This window comes from Stenella coeruleoalba (genome assembly GCF_951394435.1).
Source record: "Stenella coeruleoalba genome assembly, chromosome: 14".
NCBI classification, from domain to species: domain Eukaryota; kingdom Metazoa; phylum Chordata; class Mammalia; order Artiodactyla; family Delphinidae; genus Stenella; species Stenella coeruleoalba.
Genome location: NC_137160.1, coordinates 28916630 through 28923172, shown reverse-complemented (window position 1 = coordinate 28923172; position 6543 = coordinate 28916630). Strand labels below are relative to the sequence as shown.

General features: G+C 46.4%; 1 protein-coding gene across 3 annotated transcripts in view; it reads left to right on the top strand.

The window, feature by feature from the left end:
* The first annotated feature begins 5293 nt into the window (after positions 1 to 5293).
* The window catches only part of SETBP1 (SET binding protein 1), a 377483-nt gene continuing 376233 nt past the window's right edge, over positions 5294 to 6543 (top strand). For all 3 annotated transcript variants that reach the window (XM_079942758.1, XM_079942756.1, XM_079942759.1), the window contains exon 1: positions 5294 to 6338. The gene's annotated coding sequence lies outside the window, so the exon portion shown is untranslated. The remainder of the gene's footprint in view (positions 6339 to 6543) is intronic.

Genomic DNA, 6543 nt, shown 5'->3' with positions numbered 1-6543 from the left:
TAGGTCCAATCATGGAATCATCTTACGTTCCATTATATTGAGCTGAGATTTGCCTCTTCATTACCTGAGCTGATTGTGGCTTGCTATGCCCTATAGAGCAGAGTCAAACAAACTAATCCTTATTTTCCCAAAATGTCTTTCTTACATTTAAGGACAGCTTTCACATCCCACTCTGACTGTTCCCAATATGTTCTCACTGTCCTATTGGGACTCTCTTGTGTCCCGGAATCAAAAATGGAGAGAATTCTACAGCTGGCTTGGTCCTCAGAAGACTTTAATATACCCTTCCTTTTTCAAAAGTGGAATCCTAGAGTCAGAGAGATGAGAGGACTTTCTAAATAAGCTTAGAAGTTAGTCTCCTTAACAATTTGGTCTGTGGTCTTTTCCTTACATTGTTGGAACATACTCCCAATTTTTACATTTCCAGAATTGCTCCCAAACTCCAAAAATCACTACAATTCACTGTAGCTATCACCTCCGTTGGTTAATGCTACCTAACCTAAGAGGATAGGAGCTTTCGAAGTATCCTGATCACATTATGGGGCATGCCCTTTCTATTGGGTCAGTGATTATCAATGCTGGTTGCATATTAGAAGCACCCAGGGCATTTATTATTATTAAGACCAATTAAATCAATATGGGTCTCAAGCATCAGTAATTCCCTCAGGTAATTCTGATTCACAATAAGTGTTGAGAAGCACTACACTAGATAATACTACTTCATTTTCTAAAAAGGTGAGAATCAATACAGTATTTGAACTGAAGAAGGGAAGATGACTGGCTCTGAGGATTTGATTATACAATTTGATCTCAACTTCTTACAAAGGAATAATGGATGCGTTTGACTCATTTCTTTCTACCTTTAGTTTCAGAGGTGTGAAAATGACATGACCAACCTTTGTACTTTGAACTACACATTGCTTATATATATGTCTTTTATCTAGCTCTCAAGCCATGTAGGGACATGATTAACTTGCAGCTCCTTGCAGTATCTCTTGTGTGGAGCCTGGAGTGAGGGGGTACTATTATGATCATTTTACCAGTTAGTCACAGGGATGCCTAAAGCACAGAGCAACAGCCCAGCTGGCAGCAAGTCAGTTATTTGGTGATATCAAGGGGACATTTATTCTTGCCTATATTTATTGACATTGCGTGTGCAAGGAACAGCCCTGTCCTCAAAACTTTTACCTTTGGTTGGAAAAACAGGTTATAGGGGAAAAAAAGGTATATGTGTAAAAAGTGGAAAAAGAAATATGTATGTTAAATAGATATTGGGTTGGCCAAAAAGTTTGTTTGGGTTTTTCCGTAAGATGGCTCTAGTAGCACTTAGTTGTCATGAACTTCGTTCAAAACAGTTTTGTTAGATTGTATTGTGACAACTGTCATATCAGCATGCATTTAATAAAAACTTACCAAAATTGGTGAATTTTTGTGTAGCCATTTTAATATTGAAGATGGAAGAAAAAATCAACATTTTCAGCATATTACGCTTTATTATTTCAAGAAAGGTAAAAACGCAACTGAAACACACAAAAAAGATTTGTGCAGTGTATGGAGAAAGTGCTGTGACTGATCAAACATGTCAAAAGTGGTTTGCAAAGTTTCGTGTTGGAGATTTCTCGCTGGATGATGCTCCACAGTCAGGTAGATGAGTTGAAGTTGATAGCGATCAAATTGAGACATTAATTGAGAACAGTCAATGTTATATCACGCAGCAGATAGCCGACATACTCAAAATATCCAAATCAAGCGTTGAAAATCATTTGCACCAGCTTGGTTATGTTAATCGCTTTGATGTTTGGGTTCCACATTAGTTAAGCGAAAAAAACCGTCTTGACCGTATTTCCACATATGAATCTCTACTTAAACATAATGAAAACATTCCATTTTTAAAACAAATTGTGATGGGCGATGAAAAGTGGTTACTGTACAATAATGTGGAACGGAAGAGATTGTGGGGCAAGTGAAATGAACCACCACCAACCACACCACAGGCCAGTCTTCATTCAAAGAAAGTGATGTTGTGTATATGATTGGATTGGAAGGGAGTCCTCTATTATGAGCTCCTTCCAGAAAACCAAACAATTAATTCCAACAAGTACTGCTCCCATTTACACCAACTGAAAGCAGCACTGGATGAAAGGCGTCCAGAATTACTCAACAGAAAACACATAATCTTCCATCAGGATAATGCAAGATTGCATGTTTCTTTGATGACCAGGCAAAAATTGTTACAACTTGGCTGGGAAGTTCTGACTCATCTGCCGTATTCACCAGACATTGTACCTTCAGATTTCTATTTATTTTGATCTTTACAAAATTCTCTTAATGGAAAAATTTCAATTTCCTGGAAGATCGTGAAAGGCACCTGGAACAGTTCTTTGCTCAAAAAGATAAAAAGATTTGGGAAGATGGACTTATGAAGTTGCCTGAAAAATGGCAGAAGGTAGTGGAACAAAATGGCGAATACGTTGTTCAATAAAGTTCTTGGTGAAAATGAAAAGTGTGTCTCTTATTTTTACCTTAAAACAGAAGGAAATTTTTGGCCAACCCAACCCGTAATAAATGTGCAGCAGTTCTCAAGAAGATATGGTTTATGACTTCACCCTTCTACTATTTCTGCATCTGTGCTCTGTGTACTTTGTAAACATCTCCTTTCTGATATTTCCATATATTAGATGTAGTTAGAAGTTTGCATGTCAGTGTCTACCACTGGGTTGTGAATTCTGAGTTTGAATCTCTAGTTGCTACCATCTTGTCTGGTATAATTCATGCTACATAATTATTTGCTGAGTGACTGCAAGATGCTGACATTGGAGACTGTAGGACTAAGAGATGTGTGTTGTGTGTATTCCCGTCAGCTGCTCAGATTGCCCCTTTATTTTCTCAAGGATCCTGGGGCATTGGGAATAGGTATCTTAAAATTGCATGGCACTAATTTTCAGACCAACTTCTTTACTAGTTTCGGACTTTCTGGTGTTTTAGGATCTGGTTCTCAGATAACCAAAAAGTGGCCTACCAGGGAAAGAAGATAAGAATTCCTGTGGAGCTTCTTTGGTGGCGTGGTGGTTGAGAGTCCGCCTGCTGATGCAGGGGACACGGGTTTGTGCCCCGGTCCGGGAAGATCCCACATGCCGCAGAGCAGCTAGGCCCGGGAGCCACGGCCACTGAGCCTGTGTCATCCGGAGCCTGTGCTCCGCAACAGGAGAGGTCACAGCAGTGAGAGGCCCGCGTACCGAAAAAAAAAAAAAAAGAATTCCTGTGATATTTAGCTAGGATTTGAATACAGGTCCCATTCCATCAATAAACATATTGTTCAGGGGTGTGGTTTTAGTTTTTTCAGGAATCCCTTATTATTATATACAAAAATTATATTATTATATTATTAATGTTATTATATGCTTAAAATTTAAAATATATCCAAAATACAGTATATGTAATGCATATTAGTATATGTAGATATACATATATATATATGTGCATATGTATGTGTGCTTTATATATAGCTATATAAAACAAAGAGTGAGAAGACCCCCCTTTCCTTCCCCTCCTCTCACCCTCATGATCAAAAAATGGGCTACATGTATGGAAGGAACATTGACTGAGAAGTCACAGGACATAGAGTCTGTTTATGGCTTTGCCTTAATTTAATGACTTGGAGCAGTCCACTGCATCTCTGTCTCTGTTTCCTCAATTTTAAAATGATGGGGTTTGACTAAGTGATCTCTCAGGTAAACTTTTACTGCACCATAATGCTGTAGACTTACCATCTATTATAGTGAATTTTTAATATGCCATGTGCTCTCTGAGCTGCTCTTCAAAGAAACACAACACAGGATGGAAGACCCTGTAAATATGCTAAGGTTAAGAAGGGAAAAGACTTGGGCAACAAGCTTTAGTTCTGGCTCAGATGACACCAGCCAGCCATATGCTCATGGGCACATCCTTCTGATTTCTGGAGCTCAGTTTCTCCATTTGGAAAGTGTAGGCAAAAACCCACATGCTATCTTAGTCCTCTGTGGGCTTTGGTATAGGATTTCAGAAATCTAGGTACAGAAGGAATCAGGCAAAGGTCATCTGATTGCACAGAATCTTTGTTTTTGACATCAAATTTTGTGCCTAGATCTTTATTTCTATTATCAGTTCATATGTCCTGCTGATTTTCTTTTCTAATTAAGCATTACCTTCCCACTAATAAAAAGAGTACTCCAGTATAGGGGTAAGAGAAGACCTATTGAAACATTGCTCTAACAGAGGTCTTGCAGTGATGAGTAACAGAGGAAACGTTTTTGGCCAATCAGAACATTTCTCTGAAAAAAAGAAGACAGCAAGGGCACTTTGGTCAGAGGGCAGTGATCTTTTCAGAATCAGACTGAACCTGATCCAGGGACATGGACCAACATGGGAGTTACGGGATCCTCAGAGCCAGTCTCCGTTGCTGTACTTCATTACATCGTTCCTCTGAAAAGAGTGATGAGAGTGAAGAAGCTCTGTGACAATTCACACGAGCAGGCGACCCAGGTCTTCAGTGGCTGATGTGGTTGGTGGGGGTCATTCCCAATCACTACCGAATCATTCCTCAATCCAAAGTCCCAGAACTCTCAATATAAAACGTGGTAAGCAGGAGTTCTCTCACAATCCGAGTTCTGAGTAAACTCTACACAAGGTCTTTAAGCAAAACCACTTGCAAACCTTCCTGAATCCCTATCTGTCCTATAATGTAGAAACATCCCTGAGGGGTTACATTTCTCAGTTGCCTGGGGTTGCAACTGAGTGGCCTGAATAGGTCCACTTTTGCAGCCCCAATACAAATAGTCAAAGAGATTAAAATACCACTATTTTGTATGAACTGAAGACATTCCACCTTATTCTTTTCACCATCCTTAATAGAGAATTGCATGCCAACGTCATCTCTCAGTGTCTTTCCCCTCATCAACTGTCGAATTTTGGTGAATAACGAGAAAATGCACATAAGCATCTGAATGCATACATGTCGCTTAACAAAAATATAACCCCCTGAAATGTAATTACCAGGTTAAAAAAATGCACCCAGTTTCAGAGCCTATCACATCTCGCGCCTCGGCGCGCAGTTCCCCCAACACTGCTCCTGTTGTGTCAGATAGTGGCAGTGTTGAGCCCGGGAGCCGGTGCCGAGCCCGCGGCGGTCCCCGCGGCAGCCCAGTCTCTGCGGCGGACTCCGACGCGCAGAGCCACTGGGCCTCGAGGGCGTAGGGGAGCGGGAGGGGCGCGAGGGCGGCGAGGGGTCCCCGGTCCGCCTCCACGAAGTGTTTTCCTTCTCCCCGGGCACAAGCCCCACTCCCTCCAATTGATCGAAATTCACAGAAATTCACTGCAGGAGGGTGAAGGGAGAGGTCGCTCGCCTGTTACTGGCTGTGCCTCCCCCGGCTCAAGTCGGGGAAGCGGCCCCCGATCGGCTGTTCGAGCGGTGTGGGTTCCCGCATCCCCTCCGAGGCAGATCGCGGGGTGGCTGTCCCCGTTCGGCTCCGCCGCGCTGCCGCTCCGATCCTCCCCCTCCCCCGCCCGCGCCCTCCCCCTTCCTTTCACTAGGACTCCGGGACTCGGGAGAGGGCGCGGGAGGCAGCCACTCGGGCCCGACCCCACTCCAGCGCTCGCCGGGGACGCGGGCGGGTGGCGAGGGGACGCGGCGGGGGCGCGGGTCGGGCGCGGCCATGGAGCGGCGGCGGCGGCGGCGGCGGCAGCACTAGCGACCGCGGGCGGACAGGCTGGCGGGCTGGGCCGCCGGGCGCCGCGGACCGAACTGCACAGCTCAGCAAAAGCGCCCTCGCCCTCCGCGCGCCGCCTCCTGCGAGCCCGAACCCGGCAACATTTTTTAAGGCTCCAATCCATCCTTTGAAGAAAAGAAAAAAAAATAGCATTGATTGGAGAGACTGGGATATATATAATTTGGGGGGTGGGGGGGCTCCTGCTAAAATTAGCCAGGCCTGCGGCGCGCGGTGTGCGAGTGTGTGCGTGCGGGCGTGTGTGTGTGAATGTGATTACTCCAGGACTCCTCGGGCTCCGGAGACGCCATTTTCCCCCTTGATATCTCTCTCCGTAAATCGGTGGCGCGGCGCAGGCGGCAGCGCCGGGCGGGAAGCGCGGGGCCGGCCGGGGCGCCCGCCGCTCGCCTCCGCCTCCGGGCGCCCGGGGGCCCCGGCGCCCCCCGAGCGAGGGTGGCCAGCCCGCGGCTCGCCGTGTGACAGATGCTCATCGCCATGGAGTTGCCGCAGCAGCACCTTCGGGGGCTCGGGCGAGCGACGGGAGCCGGGATCTGAGCGAGCGCCGGGGCCAGCGGAGCCGGAGTCGCCGGGACGTGGGTGAGCACGCGCGGCGACCTTGGCCCGGGAGCCCGGCGCCCAGCCTCCAGCCACGCCGCGGGCCGCCGCACGCTCGGGGTCGGGGGCGGTGTGTGTTCCCTGCATGAAAAAGTTAAAGCTGCCTCGCCGGGGCTTTGACTTTGCACCGATGGGAAGGGGGAGACCGGGCCGAAGGGGCGGGATGCCGGTCCCGGCGAGGCTGCCG